Below are 20301 nucleotides of genomic sequence, written 5' to 3' on the forward strand. Positions count from 1 at the left end.
TCCTCCTCAATACACCCCCGCTATCAAAGAACATCACTTTTGAAGGTTCGCGCTTGGTGCAAATTCCCCATCTCAAGCTGGAATATTGGGATTTGGCGGACCATGAGAGGTTGCCCCACTTGGTAACAAAAAACTACATGAAGAGGGTGTTCTACAAAGAATCAAGTGCCACCACGCTGGAGCCTGTGGAGTGGATTCATGAAGTGAATTAGTTGCGGTTGCTGAACCTGTTATGGGAGCCCCAATACCACCGCTCTAACATCAACTTAATTGTGATCAAGAAGTTGCTAACCCTGGTGCATGAAAATTGTTTGTGGCTTAGTGCACCAATTCCCATCACTAATATGTAGATCCATCAAATCATGTTGTTGCTGTACTTAGGGTTGAATCCAACCAAGGAATTTGGCAGAAAGACGAGCGAGTGTGACCTCACAGCAAAAATGAAGAATAAATTCAAGCTCGAGAAGAAGCTGCACGGGTGCTCTATAACCTCAATCACCGACCTATGGTGAAGATTTCCACTCAGATCCTTGCAGGAAAAGTTATGAGAAAATGCCACATGGACGAGGTTCTGGCGCTAGTGGTTTCTTTGGCTTCCCAGTGCGCGGAGGGCATACAGGTTAACTGGGCACGCTACCTTTTTAGTGAGTTCCTCGTGAAATCTCGAGAGACGGAGGATGAGAGAAAAACATTCCACTATTCAGGTTTTTTCTCTCCATTGTGCTCGTCACTTGGAATCTATAGGAGGACAGTCAATTTCCTCTTGTGGACAAGGATTTGTCGAAGGTTGCACAGTTTACCTCCCTGTGGGAAACAAAGGATGACGCAGGCGTCACAGAGACCAAAGTATTTTGGGTGCTAATTGAAGCAAGAATTCACATGGCCATCAACTAGAAGCTACAATTGTCTCCAACCAAGTTTTAGCAGCTATGAGGATACACAGAGCTTAAACTCAACTTCCACCGCATATACATCCGGGTGTGGAAGGATCCATAGGAAAAAATGGTTTGACCTACCTTACCTCACTACAGATGATGCTATTTAGGAAGTTGTCAAGCGTTGGCTGACAGAGTGGCACTCTCTGTACGACCTGGTTGTAGGTACTCTCAAGTCCATGAAGAAGAAAAAGAAGGAAGCGACCAAGCAGAAGGTCTAGCAGTTGGCTGAGAAGTAGGAAAAAGAGGCCGAGGAGAAGGCCTGGGTGGAAGCAGAAGGTGCTGCGAAGCAACAGGCCAAACAGGAAGAGCGTGGATTTGAGTGCAGCGAAAAGTGTCCTTCACCCCAAAAAGAGGAGGAGGAGTAGTCAGAGCAGGGCGGCGGTGGTCAGGAGGAGCAGAGTACTCCCTTCCGGGTCAAAAGATATAGAGAAAAAGGAGAGGAAGGGCTAGGGAAGAAATCAAAATCAACCAAGTCGTCGCTGGACCCAATTACTCTAACAGATGGCAAACTTGATGAGATATGTGACAAGGTAGGTGATACTACAAAATAACTACTATAGCAGTTTGAGCATCAAGAACAACAGGTTTTGAGCACCATTCAAAAGGATATGCACAAGCTACAGATTCAGATGAATAGGATCCAGGTAGGAGCATGGCAGTTCAGCAGTGCATCAATAAGTTTGGCATCGGGGACCACTCAGGCCACATAGATGGTTTTATCATTGGATCTCTAGGTAGTCAAGCTACCAGATGGCTCTTTGAGTGGAGAGGCGACTGCTGACAAGGCGATAATGAGTTCTTTGAAGAAGATCAGCCTCAACTTGGCTGCGCTCCCCAATGAGTACCTGTACACGCTATAGGAAAGGGTGCTAGCAGAGTTCAGAGCTCGGGAGAAGCACGCGTTCAGCCTCATTAGTGAGTATAGAGTGAAAAATGAATAGATGTTCACTGAGAAGTCTGAGGTGCTCGAGGCACAAAAGAAAACTCAGGTGCAGCATGCCCAGCTTATAGTCGTAATGGTAAAATCCTACTGAACAGTCCCTGAACTACATATACTAGAGGAAGCGTTGTTGGAGGCGAATATCAGAAAGCTAGCTGTAGGTATGTGCGATGCCAAGATGGAAGTGGCAAGAGTTCGGGTCGAGCTGAATGTGAAGATAACAGAGTTGGAGTTGAAGTCATAGGTTTCAACTCTACAAGAAGTAAGGGAACAACATGAAGCCACTGTGAAGGATGGAGTCACGACAGTGGATGCCTTAAAGGCTTATCGATCTACACGAATGTAGATTTGGTGCATAAAACGACATTACACTAATATCTGGGTGCAAAAACTTAGTTCCAGCATCCCCCCATACTACTTCGAGTGAGACTTCAGTTCGTGCTCCATGGATTCTTACTGAAAGGGCCAGTAGTGTAGGGATTTGTTTGGCACAACTAACTCTGAACTTGGGTCAGGACCCACTAAGCCAATAGTTGCCTCATATCTAATACTAAATATTTTTATGGTAAGCCTTGTCAGGAATTATTTACTCTTAATTCCTCATTATTTTGTGAAGTGTCTATGACTGTTAGATGACTAATCCTTTTCCATGTCACCTTGCTAGGATCTCCCATTAAGATAGCTTTTGGGAGGGATTGCCACAATCATGCTTGATATTTCATATCCACAAGTTTAAAATGGTATGGGTAGTTTCAAGGTTTCTACATGAAACAATGGTACTGTTGGATAAATAAATCTCGAATCATAGTTATTGCTACCTTAGCCACAACTATTGTTTCCCTGGTCACGGTTGTTGTTCCCTTAGTCATAACTCTTGTTCCCTTTGTCGTGATTGTTGTTCCCTTAGTCACAGCTGATGTTTCCTAGGTCACGGTTGTTTCTCCCTTATCCACAACTATTGTTTCCTTGGTCATGGTTGTTGTTCCCTTAGTCATAGTTGTTGTTCCCTTGGTCGCGGTTTCTATTCCCTTAGTCACAACTGTTGTTCCCTTGGTCATGGTTGTTGTTCCCTTAGCCTGTTACACTAAAAAATGTCACCATGACTATTTACAGTTAGTATGGCTCAATCAACAGCCATGCTACCCTCTTAGGCAAGTCTTATGCCTCTGCTCTCCATGTCAAACTCCAAAAAGAGAGAAAGTCTTGTATAAATGTATTTATCTCTGGGGACGCAGGTTCTCTCAAACTTACCTGCGGGGACGCTCCCAATGTTCACAAAAGCTGCGTCCAAAGACGCTCTGTATGTAAAGGGACAGGTGCGTCCCCCTGTAAAAGTTAGAATGCGCAAGTTTCATCTTTAAAAAGTTACTTGTGGTCATTTCTAGAGCATTCTAGAAGGTTGTTCGACGTGTATTGGGCACCTCCAGATGGTTCATGCACTCCTATCAAAGAGGAACTTATCCCATCAATAAGGGAGTGATCCCATCCAAAGAGGGGACTATCCCATTGATGGTGGACCTGATTAACCTCCTCTTGAGTACTATAAATACAGGCATTGGGCCAAAAGGAGGAGAGGTTGAAGCTATACATTTTCTTTGGGTAAATGCTGCAGGAATTAGGACTCCCATTTAGAACCTTGTGAGGAGAGATTGTCTTTGCTTGATTCTACTTGGAAGTGGGTGAGCTTTGTCAAAGTAGAGGAAAACCCTTGATGGACCCTGGGAGGAACTTGCACAACACCAAGGCCAGGTTGTAAGAGTTTCTTTGTTTTGTTATTAATACAAACTGGTTCATTTTTCTCAATAGCTTGTGTTAATGAGTTATTTCATGTGTTCCTTGGTCTGCATGTTGAATATATGTTTTATTATATGAGATGCAAGTGCTTGGTAATTGTTTGATTGTTTGTGGTTGCAGGAATTGATGTGAAGGAGGAGCTCATCCGGATCGGCAAGGACGGACTACAACAACAGCGTTTTGGAATAAGGTAAGCCTAAACATTTGTAGTTTTCATGTTTTAAAAGGTGTATTTAGAGAAAGATCGCTCCATTTTGTCTTGTTTGTCGCTAGAGAGTTTAGACTCCTAGGGAGGTCAGTTGTGTCCGCACAAACGACTTTTTCCGCCACGAAAATTGGCGACTCCGCTGGGGAATCCATTAATGTGAAAGTCTTTTCCTTTGTGTGAACTTTGCTCTGAGAAAATCATTTTTATTTTCTGGTTTTTGACTGTGAGAATTAGTATTTGGGTGGCTTAGCTTTAGATTTAGTTAGATTTGGTTTTTCTTAACTTTTCCAGAAGGACGCACCCTCTGAGTACTGCACAGTGCGTCTTTGGACGCGCTGTTGCCATTTGCACAGAGCGGGCCCGCGCCTGTTCTAACGGGTTGCCTGCGTCTTCCTGTAAAAATTTAGGAAAACTCCATTTTTGCTTTAATTGCTTTTAGATTTTGGTTTTTCTTAGTGTTTTCTGCCCAGATCCTTTAGTACCCTGTCAAAAATTTTCACCTGAACTTGTTTCATTAGCATTCCTGCTTTTAGCTTTCATCAATTGGGTGTTTTGAGTCTCTTTTTTGAGAAATTCTTAATTTGATTTCCTTTGGTCATTACTTGGAGGTTTCTCTCAGTCTTTTCACAATTTTGCATCTTTTTGCTTTTTGCTAAATTGTGTATGAGTGTTAATCGCCTTTGAGTGTTTTTATGTTTTGATCTTTGGAACTCTCACCCAATTTTCTCGACTTACACTTGATTGGTTCTTAGATTACATTAGAATCATCTTGTGTTTGAGAATTCTCTTGCATAGATCACATTTGCATAATTAGAGTTCTCAGTTTCAGAATATGAATGAAAAATGTGCATAGATTACATTTGCATACTTTTCATGTGAATTGTGCATAGATTACAATTGCATAGTTTACATTCTGAAAAATCAATCGTAGATTTAGATCAGCTTTCTTTGATTTGAATTTACACAAAAATAAAAATAAAAATTGGTTTGGAATTGATTTGCATTAGTTTTTCTTGATGAAATTAGTGCATTAGAGAATTTGTTAAATTTTCTCTTAATGATCAATTTTTTGCATTGTTGGAAGTGAATGGAAACTCTCTCCTTACTCTAGTTAGGATTCATCGAATTGAAAGGATTGCATTATCATATTCGATTGCATTCAGTTGAGTCGGGTCATAACACCATTGGTTTCATCTCCATTTACCCATTTGAGTAATAACAGCCTTAATAACACAGCGCTTAATTAAAATTCATCTAGTAATTTTTACATTTCTAGGGCTCTGAAACACCAACATAGCTTAGGCTAGGGTCTTGGAGTAGGTGAGTACTTAACTCTCCAAGACTACAAAACCAAACAGATAGTTTATCTTGAGTAGAATAAATCCAATTGTTTCAATTGCACTCTGGGAAAGCTCCTCTTAAAGGAGAAGCACGAGCTCGTGTCCGAACCAGTGAGGGGATCATTCCCCCCTCGTTGGGAACGACGCCAGACAGTACGTATTACAAACGGTAAACCTCGGATTAACCATTGTCGAGGAGCCAGGGGTCACTTATCGGTAAACCTTGGATTGTTGTCAAGGAGCCGGTAAGGGGATTGAGCTTGCTACTCTGCCCTTGCGTGCTGTCGGAGTTTAGACTGTTCCCCCAGGTGTATTTGTTACTGTTGGTGACCTTAGTGACCATAATCTTTAGGGTTCTACCGAGGTGACGGTGGAGGGAAGGTCCCACTGTACCTGGAGTAGACGTCGGTTATACTCACTTGGATTTTCCGGGGGGTTCACTTCACTTCGAGACGGTTAAAGTGGAGGAACTTGTGCAGGTCTATTCATTAAGCAGGTTGCCGGGGTAACTGTTCCACCCGCCATTTCTGTACTGAATTCTGCGAGGTTGGGCTTCATCACCAACTAGTGTTTTCGGTCCGGAGAGCTTACTGTTTGTGTGTGGTTTGACTCCTAGATTTGATAGCGCGTGTTAATTTGTTTGTTTTTACTTTTAGAGACCATAGGTGTGAATTGTGAATTTTAGTTGTTAAGTGTGAATTGTGATTTGTTAATTTTAGTTTTAAATTGTTAATAAAATTCACTGAAGTTGAATATAATGGCAAATGTTCCGGAATTTATCAACCTAGGAACCCCTCCTAATGAGAATCCTAGTACTTTTCCTTACTTTGGAAATGTTGGTCCTCCTTATATGGCTACTTTTTCATTACCTGGATTTACAATAGGTTTACCGATATGGTTATTTTCAACTTCGTTGGCCCAAAATACTCCAATTGTTCCATCTCAACCGGATGCTTCACCTCAACAGAGTTCACCATCTCAACATCACCAACCTTCTGTTGACCCTTTACCTTCTTCGCCTAATCTTTCTTCCTCCATTTCTTCCTCTTCGCCTGGTAAAAGCCTTGATGTTAGTAACCAGGAGGCTAAGAAGAAGAAGAAAGGGAAGAAGAAGAAGAAGAAGAAGAAGCAAGATAAGAAAGAAGTCAACCAACCAACCATGGCTGTAAGTGTTAGTTGTGTTGAGGAAAATTCCGACATGCATCGTAAACCCAAATACCCTTGCAGGCTTTGTAAGGGTGACCACTTCCTTGTCAATTGTCCTGGTATTCCAAAGGTCTTGGAAGTATGGTCAGAAAAATCTCATCAACTTTCCATTGATCCATCAACCAGTGATAGTCAGGTTCCTGGGAAAAAGGGTAAAGTTAGGTTTCCTTGTAAGTTATGCAAAGGGAGTCATCAAACTCACATTTGCCCTCACATGGATGAAGCCTCAACATTGTTGGAAAACCTTACTGTTCCACAGCAAGAATTTCCAACTGGTTACCGTAAACTTTCTCCCAACCTACCGTCAACTGACGGAGTGATTGATCTAAATTCAAGTACAGTCGATCACACTCTCCCATTGGAGAGTGAAACTCATGTCACTCAGGTTGATGATCAATTAGTTGATCAAGTGGTCGATTCAATTTCACATTCGGTCGCTCACACTTTCCCTTTGGAGAGTGAACTTCATACCGCTGAGGTTCTTCTTGTTACATCAGATTCTTCTATGCCAGGGGGCATTTCACCTGTTTCTACAGAACCCCCTCCAAGCACTGAGGTCTTTTCCTTTGATTGGAATAGACTGACAGAACCTCGTCTTCCTTCCTCCATCCCTTTCCAAATCATTGTCAAGGCTGGTGGTAGGGACATACATCGTACTCAGGTAGATGAGGGTGCTTCTGTTAGTATTTTATCCTCAACTGTTTGGAAAGCTTTGGGTTCGCCTCAGCTTGCGCCTATTACGCAGAATCTGAAAGCTTTTAACAGAACCATTAGTGAACCTTTAGGGATCCTTCCTAAGTTTTCTATTACCTTGGAAGGTAAAACTGTTTGTGTTGATCTTATGGTAGTTCGAGGTCCCTTGGATTTCAATTTACTCCTTGGGCGAGACTATGTTTATGCAATGAAAGCTGTCGTATCGACACTCTTTCGCGTGATGTCTTTCCCTCACAATGGCAGTATTGTGACTGTAGACCAGCTTTCGTTCCCTAGTCTTTTTTCAACTACCAATAATATGACACCCCTAAATGTTCCTGATTCTAAAGTGGTATCTACCCTGCCACGGGTTAATTATGTGGCAACTGGTCCCATGATTTCAGTTACCGATGTAAGTGAGCCTCTCACTGTTTGCTCATCTTCCTTTGATTTAGCTCCGGTAATTGACATGGAAAACTCTATGGGATTACTTGAACACGATGTTCTTATCCCTTTTGAGTCCCTTGACATGTGTTCCTTCCCAAGAAGTATTCTTCCTTCGGATGAAGACCTCTTGGACGCCATGATCAAGGTGTGTCCATTGACATGTCTTTCCTCCAGTTGGAAGCCATGATCAATGTTATGAGGATAGTTTGTTCCTCTCTCAACCTCGTTAAAAAATGAAATTAGGAGTTACGAGGAAAGTTCCTTTTACTGTGTCGACCTCGTTAAAAAATGAATCAGTGAGTGTGAGGATAGTTTCTTCTAGTCTCAACCTCGTTAAAAAATGAAACTGGAAGTCATGAGCATAGTTCCTTGTCTTGTGTCAAGCTCATTAAAAAATGAAACAAGGAGTTAGCGAGGATAGTTTTTTCCTGTATCAACCTCGTTAAAAAATGAAATTGGATGTTGCGAGGATAGTTCCTTTTACTGTGTCAACCTCGTTAAAAAATGAATCAGTGTGTGTGAGGATAGTTTGTTCCCGTCTCAACCTCATTAAAAAATGAAACTGGATGTAGCGAGGAAAGTTCCTTTTACTGTGTCAACCTCGTTAAACAATGAATCAGTGTGTACGAGGATAGTTTTTTCCTGTATCAACCTCGTTAAAAAAATGAAACAGGTTAGTATGAGGATAGTTCTTTTACTAAGTCAACCTCATTAAAAAATGAATCAGCTAGATTTTAGGATATGTAGATAGATTGTAGAAAGTAGGATTATGAGGATAGTTCCTGTTCCTGTGTCAACCTCGTTAAAAAATGAATCAGGTATGAGGATAGTTCTTTTCTTGTGTCAACCTCTTTAAAAATGAAACAACTCCCTTTTCAAGTTAAATATTGAAAGTAAACCTTCATTTCATCCAGCCGGTTGAATGCAATGAAGCCTGGGGGGCATGTACCTCGCTTTGCATCATTATGCTGGGGGCATGCGAACTTTTTGAGCATAGTTCCTTGTCTTGTGTCAAGCTCGTTAAAAAATGAAACAAGGGTAGGTTAAGTACGTAGATTGTAGAGAGTAGTCATGAGCATAGTTCCTTGTGTTGTGTCAAGCTCATTAAAAAATGAATCAAGGATTTTAGAGCACAGTTCCTTGTCTTGTGTCAAGCTCGTTAAAAAATGAATCAAGGTTTTTTAGAGTAGAGTTTTTTGTTAGGTAGATTGTAGAGTAGTTATGAGCATAGTTCCTTATCTTGTGTCAAGCTCGTTTAAAAAATGAAACAAGGGTTTTGAGGATAGTTCTTTTCCTGTGTCAACCTCACTAAAAAATGAAACAGCTCCCACAAGTCTTTCCAAGATCTTGAAAGTAAAGCTTCATTCCATCCACCTCATTGAATGCAATGAAGCTTGGGGGGCATGTACCTCGTTTTGCGTCATTATGCTGGGGGCATGTGAACTTATAACAAGCATAGTTTTTCGTTTCAAGCTTGCGTAAACATGAAACCGAATCCGAGCATAGTTCTTTTCCTGTGTCAAGCTCGTTAAAAAATGAAACAAATCCTCCTCTACTTGAGTCGAGAGATTGACTAGATCTCGTAAATGTTAAGTGGTATATTTAGGTTAGTTATTTCATTTTTTTACGTAATTTTAGGTTGGGTCTTTCAAATGATATCGTTCATGAACCTTCATTCCATCCAGCTTGTACTTGGTTGAATGAAATGAAGCTGGGGGGCATGCGCTCTAGCAGTTATGCTTAGGGGGCATCAAGCACAGTTTTCTTTCTGTTTCAAGCTTGTGAAAAAATGAAACTACTTTGAAGCATAGTTTTTATCTGTTTCAAGCTTTTGTAAAAATGAAACCTATTTCGAGTCAATTTCAGTTATTTTCAAGACTTGTTAAACTCATGAAAATACCGAGATTATTTTGCTATCTTTCATTCTCGTAAAACAAATGAAAACGCCGAGTTCTTTCCGTCTTTTCCTGCTCGTAAATTAAATTGAAAGTCGGTCATATGAGTACATTTTTATCCCTTTTTCGAACTCATTAAAATTTACGAAAAAGTGAAAACCATGAGTACATTTTTATCCCTTTTTCGAACTCGTTAAAACTTACGAAAAAGTGAAACCTTGGAGTTCTCTTTTAAGCCCTTTTCAGACTCCTAAAACATGAAAAGATTGCCGAGTGTTTCTTTTAAACTCGTTAAAACGGAATTAAAAGACGGTCCCCTTATAGCCCTTTTCTGACCGTAGAAACAAGAAAAGATTGCCGGGTTTTTGTCGTTTCAAACTCGATACGGAAATAAAACGACGTGTCCTTGATCGCTTTTTACTTTTCAGGTCAGTGGCACTAATTATGAAAGTACTCCTTGGTCGCAAGATCAAGGGGTTCCCCCAGGTATTATTTTATACTTTTTCGGGCTTGAGGGACACAAATCTACGAAAAAGTTCAACTTGGAGTCTTCTTAAGTTTTTCAGACTCTCTAAAATTGAAAAACACCGAGTTTCTCCTATACTGGGCTCGTTAAACATTTCACAGTAAAGGACCTGTTCAATTACAAACAGGAACGAACCACTCCTTCCTAGGGTTCGAATCAAAACTAGGTTGGACTCATCCGAAGGATGAGCTTATAATCAAGCATATGTTATCCTCCTCAAGCTTGTAAAAATAAAGAGGTACTTGCCAGAAATGGTGGGGGAAAAGAGAGAAGAATGAACCTGTTTGTTACCTTTTGTCTCAAAAGAAACTTTATTACCACTCTTGAACACGACACTTTTCATTCACCTGGGTTGGGAAATCTTTTACCTCACAGTTGATCAAACCACTTTGAAAGTCTTTAACCGGGTTCCGGGGATTAACTTTGAGTTATTCATCACCAAGCCATCTGTCGTGTCGTTATGTGTTCAAGAGGTCTGCAAGCAAAACTTTCATCTGCAAAATACTTTTCATCCATTTGACCATCCCTGAGTCAGTCCTTACAGCAACATTTCTTCAACTTGAACAATGATTTCGTGTTGCGGGCTTGCCTGCAACGGGTCGCTTTCTATCGACATCAGCACATTATCTAGAGAGATGACTTAGAAATCGTCAGTACCTTGAAGTCTGCATGCATCAATGGCAGGTTTCTCGCCTTTGACGTCAGTTTACATCATTGACTTTCGATCAAAGGATTCCGTGAAATGTTCGACATCAACTCATTCATTCACATCTCATGGATTGTACTGGGTACTTTGAGAACCATTGACATTACTGGTGGTCTCTCTCACGCTTGTTAACAGTTTACATCATTGACTGGTAATCAAGTGGTTTCTACCATGTTCGACATCAATTCATTTATTCGCATGGCTAGAATCGTACCAATTCGGGAAGTAGAAATGAAGACCCTGGATCTAGTTTCCACCATCCAGGCTGCGAGGAGTTTTGTATTCATTATCTAAGTAGACTAATCATAAACAGATGGCTGCGTCCATACTGTGTCTACAAAAGTCTATGATTGTGATGTACTGCAAAATCATTCCTGTATCAGAATAGTTAGTCTGTTAGTTAAAGTTTTGATCTGAGTATGGGAATGCCTACCTCAGTGATGATATAATCTTATACATGTATTTTGTGTTGAAAATTGCAGGTTCTGACCAGGCTCTCCACGGGATAATCCTTGAAATGATAAAGCACCCTTCCTAGATATTACAAACCCTAATCTATTCCAGGCTTCGCACTTTAGGGGGCAATCTGTTACACTAAAAAATGTCACCATGACTATTTACAGTTAGTATGGCTCAATCAACAGTCATGCTACCCTCTTAGGCAAGTCTTGTGCCTCTGCTCTCCATGTCAAACTCCAAAAAGAGAGAAAGTCTTGTATAAATGTATTTATCTCTGGGGACGCAGGTTCTCTCAAACTTACCTGCGGGGATGCTCCCAATGTTCACAAAAGCTGCGTCCAAAGACGCTCTGTATGTAAAGGGACAGGTGCGTCCCCCTGTAAAAGTTAGAATGCGCAAGTTTCATCTTTAAAAAGTTACTTGTGGTCATTTCTAGAGCATTCTAGAAGGTTGTTCGACGTGTATTGGGCACCTCCAGATGGTTCATGCACTCCTATCAAAGAGGAACTTATCCCATCAATAAGGGAGTGATCCCATCCAAAGAGGGGACTATCCCATTGATGGTGGACCTGATTAACCTCCTCTTGAGTACTATAAATACAGGCATTGGGCCAGAAGGAGGAGAGGTTGAAGCTATACATTTTCTTTGGGTAAATGCTGCAGGAATTAGGACTCCCATTTAGAACCTTGTGAGGAGAGATTGTCTTTGCTTGATTCTACTTGGAAGTGGGTGAGCTTTGTCAAAGTAGAGGAAAACCCTTGATGGACCCTGGGAGGAACTTGCACAACACCAAGGCCAGGTTGTAAGAGTTTCTTTGTTTCGTTATTAATACAAACTGGTTCATTTTTCTCAATAGCTTGTGTTAATGAGTTATTTCGTGTGTTCCTTGGTCTGCATGTTGAATATATGTTTTATTATATGAGATGCAAGTGCTTGGTAATTGTTTGATTGTTTGTGGTTGCAGGAATTGATGTGAAGGAGGAGCTCATCCGGATCGGCAAGGACGGACTACAACAACAGCGTTTTGGAATAAGGTAAGCCTAAACATTTGTAGTTTTCATGTTTTAAAAGGTGTATTTAGAGAAAGATCGCTCCATTTTGTCTTGTTTGTCGCTAGAGAGTTTAGACTCCTAGGGAGGTCAGTTGTGTCCGCACAAATGACTTTTTCCACCACGACATAGCCACAAATGTTGTTTCCTTGGTTGTGGTTACCGTCCCCTTAGTCACAACTATTGTTACCTTGGTCACGGTTGTTTTTCCCTTAGTTACCGCTGTTGTTTCTTAGGTCACAACTATTGTTCCCTTTATTACAATTGTTTTTACCTAAGTGACGGTCACCCATTTTCATGTTTTTGATTCAACACTTGGTGAATGGGAAATACTTTTCATTTTATAGGTCCTCTTTGACATAATTATTTGGTAGTCAATTTATCTTTGTTTATCTAAAAACATAATCTCACATTTAAGGAAAAATTATGTAGAGATGATTCCATCATGTCAATTTTCAACTTTCTTAATTTGTCAAGTCCCTGATTTTGTAAAACTTATGATGATTACCACAAAATTGTACTTAAATCTTTTTTTCACTATCTAATGGATTGTTCCTCAACCCCAATCTTAACAAAACAAAATGTTTTTATCAATAGTCATTTGAAGGTTATTAGTTTTTGAGAAGCAAGACTACCCAAGTTGAAAATAATTACTACAAAACGTTTTACGCCATCCCTAGCTCTTAAGGAGCTCACCTGCCACCCCATCTATTAAGTAATATTTTGTTGATTAACAATAACCATAGTTTAATTTTAAACAAAAATAGTCAAATTAATGATAGGAGGTATCATCACAAGTTGACCTACCATGATCATAGGTCCTAATAAAGTGACATTACCATTACTGGTCACCAAGCTAGGGTAATGGCCCTTGGTTGTAAAACTAAAGGATAAGAGGCCTCATCACGAGTTGACTTGTTCACTTTTTTTAGCTCCCGTGAATGGCATTGTTTTGAACTAGTTACCAAGCCAAAACAATGATCTTCAGTAGGAATCTAAGTAAACTGAAATTCTATCATAACTATATATCTATTTCTAATAGATGGGACACTGACATCTCAATGGGTTAAAAAGGCATCCTTGTCGAGGCTATGGATGCCTGATGGCAACAGTGGCCATGCCTATGGTATAGAAGTTAATTTAATAATATGATATACTTGGTTACATTGTTTTCTCAAAGCTAATTTCTAATAAAGTCTATTGTTGCATAATAAGGTTTGCTAGAACTCATGGTTCATGGGGTAATATCTAATTAGTTCTTAGATGATGATGGTTATGGTTTATATCTATTAATGAGTTCTAAATATCCACTTTACATGTTAGGGATCAAAATTTTAGGATATTTGAGATTTTACATATTGTATCATATAATCTATCGTTCTTTTATTCTACATGTTTCATATCTTTAACCAAAGCTAGTTGCTTTGCCCAATTAGTCATCATTTAACAACACTACTATTATTTTGGGGCAAAGTAAAGAGGCCTAATTCTCCTTGTGAACACCGGGTAATTGGCGAGATCTTGAGAAGAAAACACTGAGATAACTAATTCTCACCACTTTTGTGTCCATAGAAACCAAAGCTAATGGGTATAGGCAATGCATCTTTTTCTTATGATTTTTACCCTCTTTTATATTCCATTTTTATCCATTATTATCCCATGGCATTCATAACATGATTATGTCAATTTTATATATAATGAGGTAATTGAGGTGATGAATTACTGATTGAGGCTACTCATGAGATGTGTTATAGAAACCTTGATGACAGGGAAACTAATCAGTTTGGGGGAAGGAAACCCTGCTACACTTTATGATTACTTTCTTTCAGCTTGCATGGTTTCCACCTTTCATATCACTTTCAACATCAGCTCAACCTACATCAACTTCAACAAATATCAGTCCATCCATGTCATTCCATGCTTTCATGGAGGTAAAACTTGAGGTAAAATAGCATAAGTTTTTATTTATTAAAAGTTTAGGAGAATGTCATGAAAAACCATTGAGCATTATTTACTCATAGTTTCAAATCATTAGTTCCACTTCTTCACCACTTCCCATTTTTTTGCTTTTTTAAAGACATGAAATCGTTCAGTTTGAGGGAGTGTATTTCTCATGACCATGCCATTAATACTCTTTATCATCCATCAATATCCTTATTCATTCTCAAAACCTCCCTTATTCCATGTTGTTTTACACCAAGTCGAGATTTCAATAATAATTGTAGCAACAACCTCACATTATTTTGTAATATAGCATGAGGGCATGTTAATTCTCAATTTTGGGGGTGAAGAAATTACTTCGTATGATGATTGTTTTCTCTTTTATTCCTCATTTAAGGCATACAATTACATTTTTATACAGTGTAGGAATTGATTTACGTATATCTTTAAAACTATAAAATATATTCTTGTGATTTTTGGATGATAAATAGGTATCATTAAAATACACAAACCCATAAAATTTCAAGATAAAGCAGTTTGTTTCTAGAAATCATGCACTATTACCTATAGCCATTTTGTTTATATCTTGACATCCATCCATCAAATAGCCCTAATTTTTGGGTTGAAGAAATATTAATATACTGGAAATCTGCTTGCAAAATTTCAACAAGACATGGTTTGTAGTTTTTGAGAAAATGGTTAATGAAGTTCATTGTTACTTGTATAATATTTTGCTGCAACTTCATATATATATATATATATATATATATATTGAAAATTAATTTGTAAATTGTTACAAATCCACCAACAATGCTACAATTGCATAACTATTGTTTTAAAGAAACCTTTGGGGAAGAAGCATTGTGTTCCATCAACATCCTGAGTTGGGGTGAGTGTCTTGGTTATTGTGTTATGACTTGGTTAATAAAGAGACATTGGGTTGCATGAAGACGTGCAACATGTTCAGTTTGGGGGAGATGTTAAGCCACTATATTTTCATAATTATTACCATTTTTTAACATATATTTCATCCATTCCTACCATTATTTTATCACATTATTTATCATAATTTATCATATAATTCCATTTCATAATTACTTATGCTTTTGTGGATAAATAATATTTGTTCTCCTTTATTTTTAATAAATTGATGATTATTATGCATGATTTTTCAATAGATGGTTTATTAATGAAATTTGTATAACATCACTCACGATTTTAACCTCCAAGATCTCTTCCATATTGCAAATTTGATCTTCAACTCATAGTCAAATATTACAACTCAGAAATTCACTGGGATAAAAAGTGATAGTTTTGTGTTGGATGTTTCTGGCAAATGAAGATTAATTTTCAAAATCCGAGACACCACTGTTGTGCAGAACAGACCAAATTAGTTTTTCAATGAGTATTTTTCCATAATTTGGTCTAGATTGAGTGAAACGCAAGGCTCTTTGAAGCCGATTTTCTAAGATTTGTTGTTGTGGCCATTTTCCAAAGTCTCCCAATTGTAATAATAAATTCAACTTGTTCCAGCTTAATCATGATGGAGAGATATTTCATATTTGATATTGCTGATAAATTTTTTGTGGACAATCTACAATTGTAATGGAAAATCATTTTGTAATCAATTTAGTTGTAATTTCCCCTTTCTCTCTATGTATTTAAATTAAAATAGAGAAAAAGAGGAGGATGGACAATTATTGAATTAGAGGCAGAGCTCAAAGTTGTATTATAGCTATTTCTAATTTTGAATGAAAGGAGCTATCTGTGGAATTTTATAATTGTCTACTTGCAATTTGATTTGAACTATTTCTCAAGGAAAAACTAACTCTTGGGCAGTTGGGCTCACTACCATGGATGAGGTGCTTCCTTGAACATCTAAAGTAGTTTAGTTGTGTGTTTGTCTCTTTGAATTTCAATTGTTGTTCTTTAAAGTAAATTTCATTTTCTTTAAAGTAATTTTTTGGCTGCTGCATTTTCTAGATATTTGGTCTCCTACAATTTCTAGATTTAATTTAATTTTGCTACTCTAGATTAGCATTTGAATTATGTTGGGTGAAATAGGTTAAATTTCCAATTCAACAATGTGTGGTTTAATTTAGTATTGATTCAAACCATGTGATAGCATAATTATTTTCTTGCCATTTACTTTCTTCTTTTGAAATTAGTATTATTATTCAAGTCTTACATTTTATTTCTTGTCGAATGAGCTTGATAGTGTAAAAAACTATCATGTAGAACCAATGTTTGATGTTGGTAGTTTCTTGCATATATTTTTCCGATTGCCTTGAAATAAAAAGACGCTCCTTGGGTTGATAATTAATGTTCAAGTTATTAGTTGTTTCTATAACAACCCTAGTGAAAATTCCATGTAAAAATATATAAATATGATGGATGATGGGACACATATCCTAAGCTGAATGGTGGGGAAGACATCCTAGGGGGTGTTCATTTCATTGTTTATGGCTAAGGAAATTGGAAAAGGCGATGGCTAAGGCATTAAAGAGGAAAAAAGGTATTTTGGCACATTTATTTAGGAAAATAATGGAAATTAGTAGAAAAGGAAGGTGAAAGGTCACCTTTTGCATGTGAGGAGGAAGTTGAAGGAAAATAATGGAAAATGAAGAAAATAGAGCCCTCATTAATAAAAAGGCTTATGAGGATCAGTGGGCAAGACATGGTCAGTTTATTTTTGGAGCTCTCTCATTATTCTCTCTCTCTCTCTCTCATACTCTTTGACACTTAGAGTTTTCTTGGAGCACTTTGGCATTGGAGCAAGAAAAGCAAAGAAGGCAAGAGGAAGCAAGGATCAAGTGGGGAAAGGCAGGATCAAGCTGCTACAACAGGCTTCATTGCAGGTATCAACTTTCATGTGTATTTTCCTTTCTAGATTTGGCATGCATGGGATTTCATTTGTTTCTTTTCTATCATGTCATGGGTTTCGCTAGGTGTGATAGTATTTTCAGCCTACCCTTGCCATTTCCTGATAGCTTTGATGAGATGGGTTCTCTCATGCATTTTGTGGGGTGATGGATAGATTGGATTTGAGGTTGAGTGGGGTGGATCTTCGAATTAACAAACACATGGTGGTAGTGGTCCTTAAAATAGACTGAGGATGCACGAAGCCACTAGCCTAGTAACCCATGACCCAGACTATGGGTTACGGTAAACCCAGATTGTGTGCCTTGGTGGGCCTAGGAATCTTTGCTGGTGAATGGCAGGATATACAGTAAAGCCAAGAGGTGTATTTTCTCTTCGTTGGGCCTAGTGATTCCGGGATGGAATGCATGGTAAAGCCTGAGAGACTAGGAGGTGCTCAAATTCCTCACCGTGTAGGCAGAGAACTTCTGTGGCATCCACATTGATTGGTGTTTTTTTATGTGTTCTATTAGTCCCACATTCGTGCTTAGAATATGGCATGGGGGTGATTGGCTAAAGATATACTTGGCTCAACCAATATATGGTGGGGTGGAATGTGGTAGTTCCATCACCAGTTGGTTCATCGCATTTATTAATGAAAAATTCATTCCCTTGATTTTCATGTGAAAATGTACTGATATATATACATACATATATATATATATATATATATATATATATATATATGGATTTTGACGACTGATATGTTTATTGTATTTTTGTTCCTATTATGTTATTTATATGGACATTTACCTCAGAGGGTGTTACAAGTGGTACCAAAGCATAGTTAAAACACTTGGACTGGATGGGATCTATCATAGGTGAAATGAAGAAAAAAGGTTAAATTTTATACCTTTTTGTCATATCTATTATAACTTTTATTATGTGGCATATTAGAAGTTGAAATTTTGTCCATACTGAAGGTAAATCCCACTAATAATGTGGTAAAACTTTTAGATATTGGTTCACAATACTTTAGGAATTATGATCTAAGGAAGAAGACCTTCTTGAATGCACCTTTAAACAGGTCATGCACCTTTAAACAGGTCACGTTGGAATTTCTGCAATAAATTTTCTTTTGTAGGCTTTTATAAGCTGAAAAATTGTCCAAAATGAGGGTAAATACCAATTATTATGTGGTAGAAATTTTAGATATTGGGTCGCAATATTTTAGGAGATATGAGCAATGCGAGTTGAGCCTTCTGAATGCTCTTAAAATCACGTCTCAAATAGCTCACGCTGACATTTTTGTTATAACTTTTATTTTGGGCACTCTCAGGAGCTGAAATTTTTTTCACAATGAGAGGAAATCCCAGTGATATTGTGATAAAACTTTCAGACATTTGTGTGCTATATTTAAGGAGATATTACTACTGGAAGTTGAGATTTTTGGATACTCTTAGAATTGTGAACCAAATAGGATTGTGTTGGTATTTTTGTTATAACTTTTAATCTATGAAATCTCAATGTTAGGATATTCCGACACATAGGATATAGTTAAGTTCAACTTGGTCTAGTGTAGAGTTAGGTATAGAGTTAGGTAAAGTGTGTTTCTTTACCGTTGTACATTTTGTAATTTACAATCTGACGGTCACGATATGTAGTGATCCGACGGTTCACTCTCTCCTCGGTATTACCGACACTTGATCCGTGGCTTGACACCTAATTGGTCCATGAGTTTTATTTAAAGCGCATGGAGGGTCATTGTTTGGGTAATCCGTGCATGAGAGAAGCTTATGTAAAATTTCATTCTTTGATTAATAAATTGCCTGTAGTAGCCACGTTGGTGCAAGCCGTGGACTGTTTCCCTCTTTGAGGGTTTTAACCACGTCAAAAATACTGGTGTATTGATCTGTGATCTAGTTGTGAGCGATGTCCTTTTGGTGTTCTTTCTGAGGAACATACCCTGTAAATTCCTACATGGTATCAGAGCTATTTGAGGGCCGCGTCCGTTGGTGATCCAAATCTGAAGCCGGTAGAACTGCATGCGGCTGTCGTTTCCTAGATCTGCTATTTCTGACTGCTTTCGGGCCGAGAGGACTGCTCTGTTGTGTTCGGAGCATCTGTTCCAGTGAGGAACCCCTTTCGTTTCACGCGAAAAGGTTTCCGGTAGCCCTATCTGCGTCATTTTTAAGATCTGGAGGTATACAGTCTTTATTTGCAGTTTACTGTTATTTTCTCTCTGCCTATTTCGGTTTCGGTTTATTTAGTTTTTTTTTTTTAATCGGATCTATACCTTTCATTTCTACGTATGCTCTTTGCCCTGCGACTTTGTGCGATCTGGGCAAATCAGAAACAGAAAGGAAGGATTTTTCTCATGCGTATGCTCTTTTCCCTGCACCTTAGTGTGATCTCGGAAAATCAGAAACATTGAGAAAAATATTTAGTTTTTCGGCTAAAGCTAACTTTGAGCCGCAAGGTTCATTTTTTAAAATATCTAGTTTTTTGGCTAAAGCTAACTTCGAGCCATAAGGTTCGTTTTCTTTGCATGTCCGTGTTGGGTTTTGTGTTTTGTGTTTTGTAGGGAAAAAGAGCTTTCTCAAGGCAACCACGCAAACCAAGCCCCCCCCCCCCCCCTCTCTCTCTCTCTCTCTCTCTCTCAAATTTTTTGTATACATCAATTGGTTCAAAGCTATTTTAAGAGAGTAGAGGTCTTGGGTTCAAGTCTCCATTTTGTGGGGGCGGATTTTTTCATTTCCGCACATTCGTGCACTTTTCCGGCAACTTCAACAATTTTTTTTCAAAAAGCCATAACTTCTTCATCCGGAAGCCTTTTTCAGAGCCGTTTTTTTTTAAACCGCCTAATTTTTCGAGTTCTATCTATTGGAACACTTACTTTCAGCATCTTCAGCTTCAGTTTTTTTTTAAAAATTGAAAGTCCATGCCAAGTCATTCTTGACAGCACTAACTACTTCCAATGGATATCCTACATCGAAGATTTACTTAGAAGTAAAGGTCTCTACAGAATAGCCACAGACCAAGAGAAGAAACCAAAAGATGAAGACAAGGCTGCAAAATGGGAAAATAGACAAGATCAAGCACGTGGTTTGATAGGGATGTCTATTTCTCCTGATCTTAGATTCCATATTGCAGAACTTGAGACTCCTCATGAAGCATTGGAACAACTCACTAAAGTTTTTGGGATTAAAAATGAAATTAGAGCCCATCAACTTGAAAATGAGTTGCTTACATTGGATCCTAATAAATTTTCTTGCATTGAAGATTTCTTGTCCAAATTC

This window comes from Pinus tabuliformis, chromosome 2_2, assembly GCF_031772625.1.
Source record: "Pinus tabuliformis cultivar Carrire ecotype Pingquan chromosome 2_2, CPIR1, whole genome shotgun sequence".
NCBI classification, from domain to species: domain Eukaryota; kingdom Viridiplantae; phylum Streptophyta; class Pinopsida; order Pinales; family Pinaceae; genus Pinus; species Pinus tabuliformis.